A 17,083-nucleotide genomic window follows, 5' to 3' on the forward strand; every position below is an offset into this window, starting at 1 on the left:
ATCAAGCAGCTGTAATGTACTCAAGGATCAGTCTAAACTGTCCTATAACCTTTAGTTTTACTTGCAGTTCATTAGAGATCATCTTAAGTGCATCAAATATTTCATTTGTAACATTATCAATCAATTTGGTTAAAGCTTCTATATTGTGAACATACTATCCATGGAGTCTAGATATTGTTACTGCTTAATATCTTCATATAAAACTATGTATGCAGTTACTCAGCTTAATACTTGTGATAACAACTCGGTTTTAAAGCTAAAATTAAACTTATAACAAAGCAAAGCAAAATATACATTTCCACAAGCCTTTGTCTGGCTTGGGGCCTAGGAACATGTATCTATTCATAATATCAAATGACTCCAATGCCCCTCGGATGAAGACTTTACAATCGGAGACATATATTCAGGTGTCCGTCCCATGAATTTTCACTGAAATAAGTGTACTCGTCAGGATTTGGAATAAACTTTCAAATCTGGGCTCAATAGCCTTCCTGGTATATTTCCAAATTATCATCCAATCTCCTGGTTGTAAACAGTGGATACCTGTATCAAGATAAAGGACTGGAATAGAAGAAAACACCTAACTATGTATTTTAGATAATTGTCTCTATAAGATTAATACATAGTACATCATGAGCCGTATTCAACTTGAGGCGAAAAGTCCACGATACTTTTTCACCGATGACATCATTTTCGCCTGTTTTGACTTTACCCCGTATTCAATTTGAAAGACTTTCCGCCTAGGCGGAAAGTCAATGCAATGTAATAGGCGGAAAAGTTTCGCCTATGAATAGGAGGCAGAAAAAGTGCAGAATTGGGGTTTTGGGGTGCAACGTTGTGCAAACCCCCGTGCAGCCTTCAGACAGTCCCCCAAAGGTAAACTGTGTCAAACATTTTTTAAAAAGACTTAAGAACACCCCAAAAAATTAGTTTGAAAAAAGGGGCAAAAAAAAATGTTGGGGGACAAAGTTAAAAACTAGAGAACTTGACTTTGGGCGGGTCCCTAAGTATGCCCCAAGTGTTTTTTTGATTGCAGGTGCTTGTGGCAGGTGGATTTTTCAACTTTACTTTAGCAACTTTTAAATATGCTGACCCCCATTTTCAAGTACCCCAAATTTGCTGGGATAAGTTATGTTCTGGAAAAAAACTCCTGAATACTATTCTGCACCACGTATAGAAAAACGCTATTTAGCAGCTATTGAGCCCGTTTAAAAACACCAAATACCATCATCTAGCCAAATCGGGGGCTACCATAGCTAACACCCATGTCAGAGCATCTTTTGGGGGGTGTCAGGCTGATTTCCCCAAATCTGACAGTACTTTCCGGCTGTTTCCGTTTTGCCGGGTCCCGTTTTCGCGTACTTTCAAATTGAATACGGGGCAAATCGGGCACGCGTGCGATACTTTTCCGCCTACAAAACAGGCAAAGTAGGCGAAAAGTCTGGGACACGAAAAAGTATCGCTGGTCCGCTCAAATCGAATACGGCTCCATATCTGCAGTTGACCTTAATTATGATTTTCTTAATACACTGGAGAAAATAATTTTCTTAATTAACTTAATTACTTTGGCCATTGTCTTTGCATCTGCCCTCCAACACGCCTTCCCTCTGGGCTAGTGACTGATGAGGCTCGTACAAGAGGACATCACATTCGGAACATATGGGCAGTGGTATAAAATCAATTTGTATCCTTTGTAAGGAACACAGAGTCTGGGGAGTACTTTTCAAAGGGGTTGGGAAAGTCTTACCCGGATTGTCCAATGCATATATTAAGCATCCTGTTACAAAGGCCTGTGCTGTCTGTGGAAAACCTCTGGAGCTTGTACCTGGAGCTTTGTTAGGGTTCTTAAGTCAACCTTTGGGGAGGGATCTACCACATAAGTGGGTTGCCCTTTGGAGTAGTGACTTATGGCAGCAGCACGTGCGGCCTGGTCTATCAGTCTATTGTCTTCAGCTTCAGGTGTAGTCTCTCAAGTGTTCCCTCATTTTTATCACTAGCCTTTGGTATAACTGGAATGCAGTAGACAGTGCTCTGACATAGCCAACATATCTTGTGTATGGAACTCCATCCTCAAAAGAAACATTTGAAAAGTTAAATAAGGACAGTGATTCCTGCTTCATTAGTTCAATACAATCATGATCAGGAAAATAAAAAGTTTGTATATTTTCAGTGTCCTCCTTGACACTGTCACTATTTACTTGTATATTATCACTATACTCTCCCATCTTTTGAAACCTGCGAAAGCAGGATTCAACCATTATTATAAGGGTTAAGGGGTACTCCAACATTATGTCAGCACTTTACAGGGTCTAGGTGACAAGAGTTTCCATGTGATTGTTTAAGGACCCCCTGAACGTGAGTTAAAATTATGACAAAACAGTATAAACGGCTTACTATAATCAGGTAAAACCAATGCTGATGCACCAACAATATCTTGTTTTACAACATGATAAACTTCAATTTATTCATGTGTTAATGTAAGGGGATTCTGTTGTATCAATCCCTTAAATGCATTATACAAAAGTTACAATTTGTTTACATAAATTATTAATTCCCTACAATATGTAAATAAGCTCAAAATGGCTTTATGCTGTTTGGACATCTGCTTTCTGAATCATCACACTAAGCTAAAACTTACAAAGAAAGAGAGTGTGATTTACGATGTCCTAAAAAATATTTTTTTTGTATGGAATGTAATTTATCTTTAAATACTTTATAATTTTGTTTTACTTGTACAGAATACTACTGTTTCATGCAAACGATTTTGCTCTGAATCAACACTAAATCGTCCACAAATCATATAACGATTATGATTGCACTGGCAAACAGTCAATCTTTTAACATTAAAACTTGCGGCACAACCTTGTGGCAGTTTAGACTAAACATACTGCTTCTTTTGTTAGGGACTAAAAGACAGTAAAACACTATGAGGTGGGTGGTATGCCACTCAACAAGGTGTCCAGATTAGGTACCGTTAGGGTATTAAACCTGTAACCTTCTACCTATATGGTTACTTGATCTGATCTGAAAGGCAGGGCCGTAGCTAGGGTAGTGCGGCCGGTGCCATCGCACAGGGCACCACAGGTCAGGTGGCGCTGTTTGGGCCTGTCAAATTTCTGTTTATTATCATTCTTGCTTGTAGATTTTTCTTATTTCATCCCCAGCATCTCCTGGCCTCTCCTATCTCTTCCCAGGCTCTTCACCATGAAGCCATGGCCCTTTTTTGGGTGCAATATGTCCCTTTGAAAAATGAGGGGGGCGCCAATGCTCTTTCTGGCACAGGGCACAAAAAAGTCTAGTTACGGCTCTGCTGAAAGGGTATTGTTTAACTGGCAACACATGTTAGCTTTAAGTTTAATTTAAATTGGCAGTAGCCTTATATCTATTTTACCCTGTGCCCATACATATCAGGCACTTTAGCAAACATCTAATTTCAGTATAGACTTTCAGTGTTAACAACATTAATGAGCTAAAGTCACTTCCCCATCTTTGTATGCTATTGTAGCATAATCTGCCCCTAAAAGATTAGGTAGGCAGTCATCTGAGACCATTATTTACAATAATCTGCAATGGATTTCTCTTTTGTAAATACTGCATTTGACCATCCAGGCCAGTGGCTGGGACTACAGAGGAGGTCAAATGTTCTGGTGAGATTAATTTGAACTGAATAACATCTTTATCAGCTCCAGATAGATACAATATATTGCAGGACTTTATGACTTGTCACATTGAGAGGTAGATGATTCTGAGGGCTACAGTATCTTCCTATGATTGTTTGGCTATGCGTGTTCTATTCTAATACACATACATATAGGTTTACTGAGATGAGGTTAGGTTATTAATGTTACCTTCACAATAATTGTTACATTTCAACACTTGTTGTAAACATTTAAATGCTACAATCCAACTTACTCACTGTGGGTAACATATATGTAAGTAGCAATAACCTTATAAGTCCTTGTACAGGATTAAGGTAAAGGTGGACAGACTTATCTACACTATTCCCATAATACCAAAACCATACAACACTTATACATATTTATGTAGTATCACTAAAACAAAGGTCAATAGCAAAAAATAAAAACAATTTTGCAACAAAATAAAGGCTTATACCAGAAATAAAAACAATTGTGATTTGCTCGCTGGCCTGTGGTATGTCACTCCTCTCTTTACGGAGAAAAATATCAGTAAGACAAAACTCAGCATACACTGAGATTTTCCGCCGAGCATTTTGTGAACAATTATGTCATACTTTCAAATATTTGAATATCTCACTAACATCACATTTATGGATTTTAACATTTTGTTCAGTTTTTGGCAAATAATCAGACATTTTCTTCACACAATCACTTCTCTGGTCAAACACTTTTTTTGTAGTGTGAATACATTGTTTAATCTCAGACTGAAGTTCTATCTGTATAACTTCACATACTGTACTTCTCTTTGTATCTCAAACTTACTAATTTCACCACTAGCTGCTGTGTGTAAATCAGCACCTGATATCTCAACTTCTTGTGAACACTCACTCCCCCTCCATTCAGATTTTTTTAAAGGGAGATTGTCAGATTTCAGACACACAATTGCAAAACTTAATAGCAACACTTCTGCATCTCATGCAAAATCAATTACTTTAAAAAAAACCTCAAGCATTACATTGTATGGGTGCCCCCACACACGTAGGATTAAACTGAAATATTTTAAGACATTTCTGAAATCTACCTTTTGCAATTTTTATATGCACTTATCTTTACATTTAAATCATAAACAATAAAGCACTCTCCACAATTTAATCAAGTGTTCACATTTCTGTGTATTTTTCTTATTCTTATTCTAATTCCTGGTATCTTTTCTGGGTTCAGTATATGATACCGTCAATTTACAACCTCTACAATTTACAACACCACAATTGTAAATCATCACATGCTTCACAGTCTATATCAGGTCATAGATACTTATTTTTAGCAATATACTTTACTGAAGAATTTTGGACCTACTGTCCTTACAGATTTTACTTCAAAATAATCCTTAAAATACAAACAATTAATTTCTTATTCCCTGTCTTGTGAATCTTTCTTTAACAAGATCTGTTTTAACACTTTTATCCAATTTAAAAGTTTGATTTCAAGTTTGTTACTCTTTATGCAAGGGCCATATGACTTACGTACAGTATAATACTGTATGTATAATATCCATGGGAATTTGACAGCTGGACAGATTTTTGCGGTCCACATTACCCATATCTGTGGGTTTTACAAAACCCTGTCTGTGGGTTTTACAAAAACACTGTCTGTGGAATTTACAAAAACCCTGTCTGTGGATTTTACAAAAACCCCGTCTGTGGATTTACAAAAACCTTGTCTGTGGATTTTACAAAAACATTTGTCCTTGTGTTACTAAAGTGGGTCTCCTTAGTAATTCTGGGCACACTATTACCGTACCTTTGGGATGTAAATTCATTGGCAAAGTTGTTATAAACAAATCCCAATACTATAGTCTGAAGATAATCTCCATCAATATGGCAACCTACCAACAAACAAAATGTACTTCTATATCTATTCACTCTAAAAGTACAGTATAAAGATCACAAGATGTATCAAGGGACAATACTTATGCTAATCAGGGAACCAACTTATCAGACTATTAAACACAATAACATATTCGTTCATATTCAAATCTATAAGGATTATAATCTGTATACATTTTTAATTATTCATTGGACATGTAATTTTATAAAATAAAACCCAAAACAAAAACAAAAAAACAAGAGTCTGAGACACAGATTTCCGTACCTGAATCCCTAGACAGACATGGGAGTTTCCCAAAAAAGCGCATTCCGGCTTGAGCAAAACTACTCATCCCGGGTTCAAAGATAGAATTCACTGTCCCGGTCACTCCCGACGTGTCCGTCCACGGATCAGGGATAGGAATCTCGGTACGGGAAACTCCAAGTGATAGATCTTAATTAATCTTTTGTAATTAATCACCAGCCCAAGCTCATTATTTGTATGTTAGACCCTTGCATTACTGAGATCTCAGGAGATGGAATCAACACAAACACCAGCCTTGGTTTCAAGATACCCTCTGGCTATATTTGCGTGTCGTACAATAATATAAAGCAGTGTTCATATTTTGCAACATATAAAAATATTCACATTACATTATTATCTTATACATGAGGGAGTGAACTGATTAGCAAGAAAGGGAGGCGGGCACACATAGGCTGACAAACATCTGCACATTTCAAGGTTCTCTAAAACTCAAAGCACAGCAGAAATCAGTCTCTATAATATTGTACATTTAAAGCTATGAATAACTTAAGGGCACACACCATCTTGTCACAAGATGGAGTCTTATGTGGATAGCTTAATAACAGATTTATAAGGTGTAATGCCAAAACTGGGGGACACTCTTCATGGGGTCTTCTTGCCTAAGCATTCAGCACCCCACACTAGTCAGCCCAGGCCCAGTATTCCTGGGTAAGTGGGTACCCCCCAATAAAAGGGTCCTCCCTCTCCAGGTAATCCAAAGGCAGGGCTAACATTCCTGGCTATACCCCAGACCCCTGGGCCATGGGTGCAGGTAGATATTAGTTTTGAAAAATATAAATTGACAGCAATATTGTCCTTTATAAGGGGACTATAGGTACCAGCAAGCCTCCCCTGCATGCCGATACTTGGAGCACCAAAAGTACCAACATGTGGGGCATTAAGGGGCCACTGGTACCTGTAGTCTCCTGTAAAGAAAATATTAAATTAGAGACAGTACTCACACAATGTAGAAAGTCAAAATTAATTGCATACACTCACACACACTATACTGACCTTATCCCCGGTGTTCAGTCCTCTTCACCTGTAGAATCTCACTGTTTGTTCCAAATAAAAATCAAACATACTCACCTTACCCTTGGTGCAAGTTGGCCCTCTTCTCCGGTACCAAACTGGGCATTGAAAATCATAAACTGCATTATCCCGAACCATAACAGACATAGAAGAGCTGTATGTGTATACCCATACAGCTCTTCTCCGCAAGTGACAGGACCCACAAGGTTTCCTACAGAGACACCAGACAATCAGCAGCCACTACTATAGAAACTGGCCACTGATTGGCTGTGAGCGGCCTGGCTGTCAATCAACACAGCAATCTATTCACATAACATGTCATTTCCATTTGGTCTACTCCAGACAAGAATCTTGTCAATGGATTAGTAATGAAGAAAATAAGAGATTTAATTTTAAATTTGTATTAAATTATATTTTATTTTGAAAATTACACTTTAATATTTGTTAAAAGTAATGCCCCTATTCTCTCTTGTCTATAGAACATTGGGATATATTCATCAACCTAATTTAAAAAAAATGCTGGTGGCAATAAAACATTTAAAGCTGGCCATACACTAGGCCAACTTTCATCCAACCATCCAACTAGTTGGTTGGTTGGAATGAAAATATGGTAATTTATGGGAGCAAATGACAATAAGCAATTTACTCCCAAACACCAGAAAATAGACGAAAATGGTAGTTTAGTAAAGTTGGTTAAATCTGATAGATTTAAATAACTTGTCTAAATGAAAGTTTTTGTCCTTTTCCATGGGATTGGGAGCAAATGGCAGATTGTCATTTGCTCCCATACATTACCAGATTTTCATTCCAACCAACCAACTAGATGGATAGTTGGATGAAAGTTTTTCTTATGTATGGTCAGCTTATGCACCAGGGCCATTCATTACAAAGGTAACTCAGGAGATATCACTGATATCTACTGTTTACCTTTCAGTCCTGCACTGACCCACTGTCTCCATACACTAGTATGGGAACCACATTCATCAAGCTCACAAAATACATTATTTTCAGAACTTGACTGCTAAACATTCACCATCTTGGAAGTGTGTTCTCGCAACATGCTCCTTCCATATGGGAAGAAGTCCCGGGTTGTGAAGAGGGAATCTTCAGGGAGATGTCTGGGCTTTAACGCAGGTGCATTGCATTAATGCAACATTGGCATTTACGATGAACACATCTCTCCTCTCTTTACTCTCCTTGTGCTATCATAGCGTATAATGTATACACAATCACTGCACCTGATGTATGTCTGGCACTGATACTATATAGAGCTGCACACATCCAGAGACACAACACATGTAGGTACAGTAGGTACATATGCTTTTCTTAACTACATCTTTTCCCTGTATATATTTCAAGCATCCAACACTAAATTATCCCATTGGGAAAATGTAATAGATTGCGCATATTTGGAGACTTCTATCTCGTTGCAAAGTTGCGCCATCTTTCCCGTGACTTTGAAGTAAATATCATGGCATGTAATAGGCAGAGATTTATAGGGTACTGATGTAATTCTCCCCTGACCTCCATCTAATGGCCGTGTGCAAAACATAAGGTGTTTTCTGACCATTGTAAGCATTGGGAGGTTGTAGTCACATGAGTTTCACTTGATCAGCCCCATATGATCTGTGTATGTACATTAAGCTTAGATAGGGGTAATGAGGTGGAAGGAGAAAGGTGAAGGAGGACAGAGAGAGGAATTGGATTAATAGCTGACAATACTACATTTTTGGCTTTAACCCCAGACCCACCCACATCACCCTGTTAGGCTACCACACTATTTCCATCAGTGCACACCATGGTGCACATTCGACAGCCCAGAATAAACAATGGTTTCAGACTGGCAATACAGCTTTAAAATCCATACTCGCCTACCCCTTGTTCCATCCTCTTCAGTTCATGGAGGCTTCCACCATCTTCAGTAAAAAACAAACAGAGAAAACCTGAAACACGGACATAGTACCATGGATTTAGTTTTACAGGTTATGTGGATGCTAAATGGAGAAGTGGATGGCTACAGGCTTGTAGGTGATTATGTGTGAGTGTAATAAACTTGTACTGTCTCTAACTTGTACCTGTGGTTCTCAAAGTACCAGCATAAGGGGAGGCTGGCCAGGACCTCTAGTTCTACTGTAAAATACAATATTATATCATCTATTTTTTACACAATCAATCCGGCACCCAGGCCTTGGGTGCCCTTGACACTGAAAACAACTTTAGTTGGGGGGTGCGCATCTCCCCAGGAATACCTGGCCTGGGCTGACTAGCAGTCAGGTGATGCATGCTATGGCCTGGGGACCCAGTGAAAGGGCACCCTCAGCCGTGGCAATACACCTCCGCTAGAAAGCGTCCATTGCAGGTCATCTAGCTTGAGAGTCGGGGGTGGGGGGGTGCTGCAGAGCCATAGAATGCCCCTAGGCAGTCTAGATGTCCTAGGCATTTGCTTAGAATGCCTAAGCCTAGGGCTGGCTCTAGTCATGCTGCATGGCATATTGAGGCTAGATGTATAAGGACACATCTGTAAATAAACACACCCTCTACATCAGAGGAATGAACCCTCCATCTTCTTTTTGGGAAAACCATTTGAACAAATGTGTTTTAAAAAGAGCATCAGAGAACACTGGTTACTTGGCCTGACAAAGTATCTTGTAGTGAAACGCATGTCGGCATTTATTGCCATTCTATTTCACCTTCAAATCACTTGTCCTCAGAAACATTGATTCATGTGTAACATAGTCAGGGATTATATAAAGTGGGGCTATACTGCGAGGATATATTTGCTTAGAAGCATAGTAAAGGGGGATTAGCCCTCTGAAAATATATAAGGCTGAGCATAATAGTATTTACACAGATGAAATTCAGGGGATATAGCCAGCAGGTATACCATAATCAGGGCCGGCGGGCCCATTATACCAGGTAAGCAGCTGCGTACGGTGCCATGCTGCAAGGGCGTCATCCCTTGAGTCCCGCCACTGTGCTGTCCCCCTCAGCCGTCGGCATTATAATGAGTCACACTGACTCATTGTATGTCACTGCGCAGCCAGCCGCCAGTGCCACAGCCACTGCGTGAACACCTCACACACATTGAATGACAGACCTGGGCCAGGCACGGCCGGAGGAGCAGGCGTAACCCCTCTCTTCTCCTGCCCTCTCCTTAGCTCCTCCCCCCAGAGTAACACTGTTTACATGAGTCTGTGCCAGGCTGGAGGGGGAGGAGGTGCTGCGCTCTCCCCACTCCTTAGCTCCTCCTCTTTTCACTTTACAACCCCAGCTGCCTCTCTCTGAGGCTGTGTTTGGAAGCCGGGGATCTAACTTTACAATCTCGTGACCGTCTCTGGCGTTAAGTCCAAGGAGGAGCCGCCGTCCCGTCCGCGCACTGCAGTTCTTGCCCCAGGTAAGTAAATTGAAATACCCTGTATTCATCATACGCTGGCTGTCATACTCTCCCTGTCACCCTTTCTATGTTCCCCAGTGCCGTTATCCTCTCCCTGTTATCACCCTCTCCCTGTCACCTAGTGCTGTTACCCTTTCCCTGTCAGCAAGTGCTGTTACCATCTACCTGTCATCACCCTCTCCATCACCTACTGCTGTCACCCTTTCCCTGTCACCTGGCGCTGTTACCCTCTCCCTGTTGTCACTCTCTCCCTGTCACACAATGCTGTCACCCTCTCCCTGTCACCGAGTGCTGTCGCCCTCTCAACTACTGCTGTCACCCACTCCCTCTCACCCAGTGCTTTCAATTCTAACTGTCGTCACCCTCTCCCTGTCACCCAGTGCTGTTACCCTCTCCCTCTTGTCACCCTCTCCCTGTCACCTAGTGCTGTCGCCCTCTCACCAGTATTGTCACCCTCTCCTGACGTCACCCTCTCCCTGTCACCTAGTGCTGTTGACTCTCACCCAGTGCTATCACCCTCTCCCTGTCACCCAGTGCTGTCACCCTCTCACTGCCATCACCCTCTCCCTCTCACCTAGTGCTAGTACCCTCTCCCTGTCACCACCCTTTCCCTGTCAACCAGTGCTGTTAACCCTCTCCCTCTCGTCAACCTCTCCTTGTCACCCAGTGCTGTCACCCTCTCCCTGCCATCACCCTCTCCCTGTCACCTAGTGCTGTTACCCTCTCCCTCTTGTCACCCTCTCCCTGTCACCTAGTGCTGTCGCCCTCTCACCAGTATTGTCACCCTCTCCTGGCGTCACCCTCTCCCTGTCACCTAGTGCTGTTGACTCTCACCGAGTGCTGTCAATCTCTCCCTATCACCCAGTGCTGTCACCCTCTCACTGCCATCACCCTCTCCCTCTCACCTAGTGCTAGTACCCTCTCCCTGTCGCCACCCTTTCCCTGTCAACCAGTGCTGTTAACCCTCTCCCTCTCGTCAACCTCTCCTTGTCACCCAGTGCTGTCACCCTCTCCCTGCCATCACCCTCTCCCTGTCACCTAGTGCTGTCACCCTCTCACCCAGTGCTGCTACCCTCTCCCTGTCATCACCCTCTCCCTGTCACCCAGTGTTGTCAACCTCTCCCTATCACCCAGTGCTGTCACCCTCTCCCTGCCATCACCCTCTCCCTCTCACCTAGTGCTGGTACCCTCTCCCTGTCGCCACCCTTTCCCTGTCAACCAGTGCTGTTAACCCTCTCCCTCTCGTCAACCTCTCCTTGTCACCCAGTGCTGTCACCCTCTCCCTGCCATCACCCTCTCCCTCTCACCCAGTGCTGTCACCCTCTCCCTGCCATCACCCTCTCCCTCTCACCCAGTGCTGTCACCCTCTCCCTGCCATCACCCTCTCCCTGTCACCTAGTGCTGTCGCCCTCTCACCAGTATTGTCACCCTCTCCTGGCGTCACCCTCTCCCTGTCACCTAATGCTGTTGACTCTCACCGAGTGCTGTCAATCTCTCCCTATCACCCAGTGCTGTCACCCTCTCCCTGCCATCACCCTCTCACCTAGTGCTGGTACCCTCTCCCTGTCATCACCGTTTCCCTGTCACCCAGTGCTGTTACCCTCTCATCACCCTCTCCCTGTCACCTAGTGCTGTTGCCTTCTCACAAAGTGTTGCCACCCTCTCCTGGCATCACCCTCTCCCTGTCACCCAATACATCACCCTCTCCCTCTCTCAACTAGTGCCGTCACCCTCTCCCTGTCACCCAGTGCTGTCACCCTCTCCTTGTTATCAACCTCTCCCTGTCACCCATTGGCTGCCTCCCTCTCCCTGAATACGTATCTTATTGTGTAATTGTAGCTTAGCACCCAGGGTGCTGTGTAGGGGCCCTATAATGCTCCGTACGCACAGTCAGACTTAACGATCAGACAACGATCGTTGTCTGATCGGTCTGCATGTGCTGGATCGAACATCCCCCCCTTGTAGTGCCCCCAGTAGTAGTCCCTCCCCTTGTAGTGCCCCCAGTAGTGCTCTCCCCCTTGTAGTGCCCCCAGTAGTAGTCTCCACCCCTTGCAGTGCCCCCAGTAGCAGCCCCCCTTGTAGTGCCTTGAGTAGTGCTCTCCCCTTGTAGTGCCCCCAGTAGCAGCCCCACCCCCTTGTAGTGCCCCCAGTAGTGCTCTCCCCCTTGTAGTGCCCCAAGTAGAAGTTCCCCCCTTGTAATGCCCCAGTAGTAATCCCCCCCTTGTAATGCCCCCAATAGTAGTCCCCCCCGTTGTAGTGCCCCCAGAAGTAACCCCCCTTGTAGAGCCCCCAATAGTGCTCTCCCCCTTTTTGTGCCCCAATAGTAATCCCCCTTGTAGTGCCCCCAGTAGTGCTATCCCCCTTGTAGTGCCCCCAGTAGTGCTATCCCCCTTGTAGTGCCCCAGTAGTGCTATCCCCCTTGTAGTATCCCCAGTAGTAGTCCCCCCCTTGTAGTGCCCCCAGTAGTGCTCTTCACCTTGTAATGCCCCCAGTAGTAGTCTCCCCCCCTTGTAGTGCCCCCAGTAGCAGCCTCCCCTCGTAGGGCCCCCAGTAGTGCTCTCCCCCTTGTAGTGTCCCCAGTAGTAGTACTCCCAATTGTAGTGCCTTCAGTAGTGGTCCCCCCCATTGTAGTGCCCCCTGTAGTGGTCCCCCCCTCCCACAGTACACACACACACACATGTAATAAATATAAAAAAATAACACTTACCTGAATCCCTGCTCCTGCCGCCGCCATCCGCTCCTCCGTCTGTCCTCCCGGGCCGGGCCGCTATGCATTATGGGAGAGACGTCATGATGTCATGACATCTCTCCCATTACCCACTGCAGGAGCCGGAAGATGGAGTGGCTCCTGCAGTGGGTGCAGCAGCAGTCAGTGAGAGTCTGACACACTCTCATTGGTTGCCACTCAAAACAAACACACAGCTGCTGGTGCCGACGGCTGTGTGTTTGTAACTTTGTAGCGCTGACCGAACTCCGTCCAGTCAGCGCTACACATGCGGTGCAGCTGTGTCACAGAGACACAGACTGCCCATGGCCCGCATGGTGCTGCGGCCCGGGGGGCACATGGCACCCTGCCCCCCGGCCCAGCCCGCCACTGAACACACCCCAGCCCCCACCCAGCCTTGCATTGCAGTCATGGCTACATCTTCTCCCAGTGTCCCGATCACTGTGGCCACAGTGATAGGTTAGCTCCATGGCACACCGCGTCCCCATCCAGCCATTCACTGCAGCCTTGTCTAGCCGGCTACAGTGGCAAGTGCAGGATTTCTAGAGGGGGGTTTCCAAATGCTTGATTTTAGAGTGAGTGTGGCCAGTCCATGAAGAAGGGATAATTATCACTCATCCAGCTTTAATATGTTACATACAAAGTATATTGTGTTGCATAATTCGAGCATATACAGGACCAGTGATCACAGTATGCCATTAGATGCAGGAGTAGGTCCATCCTGTCTGAGCTGAATGTTTCTACAGTTGGCCTGAGCATTGGAGCAAGCCCGGGAATCTGAGGGAGCAGCAGAAGAACTTAGCACTGCCCTAGACGTATATGTACATATCTATCTCCTTATGTACTGGATAGTGTATTATTATACAGTATTAATAATTAACCCTACTGATGGTGTATAGCAGTGCACCACTGACAGTGCATGTTTTCCACAACTCCTAGTTGGTGCACAGGTATATTTATTACTGGCTGACACATTATAAAAGATCCACAGGTGGTGCTAATCATTTCATTTGTGATACTGAGAAGAACATGCAGCACTAGTCAGTGTTCGCAAATACGTGCTATAGCATGTATTTTACCCGATATTGGGCAATGGGGACTCACTTTTTTAAAGTACCCGGGTCCTGGGGACGTGCTTTGCTGTGGCCAATCCCTGACAGCTGGCTGCAGCACAGCGCGTCCCCCTGCAGAGATAGACATAACGCTGTCTGTTAGAGCAGTCAATGAGAGTCAGATAGACTCTATTGGCTGCTGCTGTGGAAAGCCGTGCTGGGATCAAGTGTCTGATCCCAGCATTGGCACAGCGTCCATGCCCGGCACTGGGACAGTGTTTGCTCCCAGCGCCGGGTAAGCCACCGCAGCGGGTACTTGGTGAAGGGACCTCCTGGTCCCTTCCACCAGTGTCGGCTGGAGAAGCTTGGCTCCGGGCACGAGCTGAGCGGAGCTCGCAGCCCGGAAGTCAAGTAGCGGCGGCGGTATAATTTGGCACTGGCCACAAGCTTTTGGCTCGCGGTCCAGCAGCCAATAGGAGGCAGACGCGATGAGCCAATCGCGGCTCGTCAGGTCATAGCCCCGCCCACTTGCGGCATCTTGAATTGACGCTGCTGAGCGGGAACGTTCAGTCCATCATCAGAGGGGAGGAGTGAAGACCTCCCGAAGACAAGTGAAGAGCAGCACGCCAACAGTTTTGGCGGCCGCTCAGCCGCTGGCCAGGATGGGCAAGTGGCAGAAGACTGAAGCTGAGGACCGGAGAGGACTGCGGGGGTGGAAAGTAAAAGAGCTATCGAAGCTCCCCCCGCAGCCTCTTTCACCGTGCTGGCAGACAGCCTTGGGCCACCGTTATTTACCCCTCCCTAGACCACCAGGGTTGTCGGGCACTAGGCCTGTGGCATAAATTCAGGCAATAGGCCTGTGGGTATATAGGCGGGCACAAGGCCCGGGCTACATAGGGGGCATTAGGCCCAATTGAAGGTATCTTTCCCCCCAAATAGGTGTGTGACCTGGGCATTAGGTCCAGGTCACTAAAGGGCAAATGGGTGGGTCCCCAGTAGTTGAGCCACCAATTTGCCCTTTAGTGACCTGGGCCTAATGCCCAGGTCACTCCTATTTGGGGGACAGCTACCTCCATCTATTCTCAAAAAGAGCTGTATTTTCCACAACCCGTGGGCTATAATATTTAGCCCGATCCTTCTGTTTAGGAAGAGAATCAATAGTTAATTACTGAAAAAAGAAGTAAATGTAACAATATATAAAATCACCAGCAAGTATCCATTCTAATTGTCCACATCTCAGAATATAACACACAATATTGCATCTAATATTCAGATCTTGATGATAAATTCCCAACTTTCTTTATATAGACTTCATGGAAACAAGCACAAAAGGAAAACAGATCCTGGCATTTTGCCTTTTTATTAGATGACCTAAAATATAAATAAAAAACATGCACACAATGAAAACATTACAATGCAATATCCACTGCTGGGTATAAAACAGGTTCTCATAATGATTAATACATTAGGTTAGGATCATGTGGAATATTGTTCCTATATAGAGTAATGGGATACCTTATCCAGAATGGGTATGAAGTCCCAGTGGCTAAATAACTGCTGGTTCATATCCCGACGCTAGAAGCCCGAAGGATGAAGATGCCGATAGGGGTGGGTATGCAAGCTAACCCTACCCCTATCCCCCCTTTAACCCTAACCCTCGCTTGATGGCACCTAACCAAAGTCCCCCTTAGTGGCAGAGCTGTAACTAGACTTTTTGGTGCCATGTGCCAGAGAGAGAGAGCATTGGCGCCCCCCCATTTTTTAAATAGGAACATAAGATAGTGCACCTGTAAAAGGGTCATTGCTTCATAAGGAAGGACCATGGATTCATAAGGATGGACAGGGAAGAGATAGGGGTACTCCTGGGGCAGCCAGGAGATGTTGGGGATAAAATAAGAGGAATTTACAAATGAGAATGATAATAAACAGAAAATTGACAGGCCCAAACAGCGCCCCCTGCCCTGCTGTGCCCTGTGCCATGGCATGGTTCACACTACTCTAGTTACGGCCCTGTTTAGTGGTGCCTAACTCCCCCCTGGGGTTTCCTAACTCTAACCCCCCCTTCCCACATCCTAAACCTAACCCTCCCGGGGGGCTGCCTAACTCTGACCTCCCCCTGGGGATGGCTAAGGCTAATCTCCCCCTGGGGCCCCTACAATTAACCCTCCCCCCAAACAGCTTGCAGGTCCCCGCTTACCTTTGTTCGGGATTTTGTCGTCGGGCTAGGTGTCAGGATTTCGACGCCTATATTTAGTCCCGGGTCGGGATTCTGACTTCGGCCATCAGTAAATTAAATCCATCCCCTTTATCCTCCCCTGCAAGAGTCTCTCTAGTACCAGATGAAGGATCATCTATCACCACCAGGCAACATCCAAAACATTTCACTTGTCTGACTTCAAGCCAGAGATGAAATAAAAAAAAGTCTTGTCTCTAATAGTCCCCTTTGTGAAATTAGTAGATAGGCCACTTTAGCTCACTTTAACCTGCTTATAAAATATGTACCTAGTGTCTGATTTTCATTCAAATGTTTTGGCTTTTTTAACATAAATGTTTCATCCCTAATGTCAGTGATTGGTTGGTCTTGGGAAGATGATAGATTGCGATTAAGCAAATTGAGTCACCATTTTGAGGAAACTAAAGTTGCAATATATTTCATTACCATCAGATGGATGTGTTCAGTGCAGGAACTGAGCTTGTAAGATAGGATAGCCTCCTATAAAATAATACTATAATAATAATAATTCTATATATATATATATATATATATATATATATATACAATTTTGTTTTCTTTTGTAATTTAAGTGATTTGGCATACGATTTTCATTCGATTTTGCACATCAGAATTGACTAAAGTCAAAATCAAATGTGAATTCGAATACAAAACCAAATCTCATTCAAAATCTAGTATCGTCTAAACATCATTACTTTTACTTAGACCAACATAGCATCCCATGATTTACTAATTATCCGTTTGGAAAAATAAACACAAAATGGAACACATCCACAAAATAATAGACCTTCTTCATGCTGGCAATTTTATCAGGCTTCTTGTATTTTATGTGTATGAAAG

Source organism: Taudactylus pleione, unplaced genomic scaffold, assembly GCF_031769625.1.
Source record: "Taudactylus pleione unplaced genomic scaffold, aTauple2 ptg000611l, whole genome shotgun sequence".
Lineage (NCBI taxonomy): Eukaryota > Metazoa > Chordata > Amphibia > Anura > Myobatrachidae > Taudactylus > Taudactylus pleione.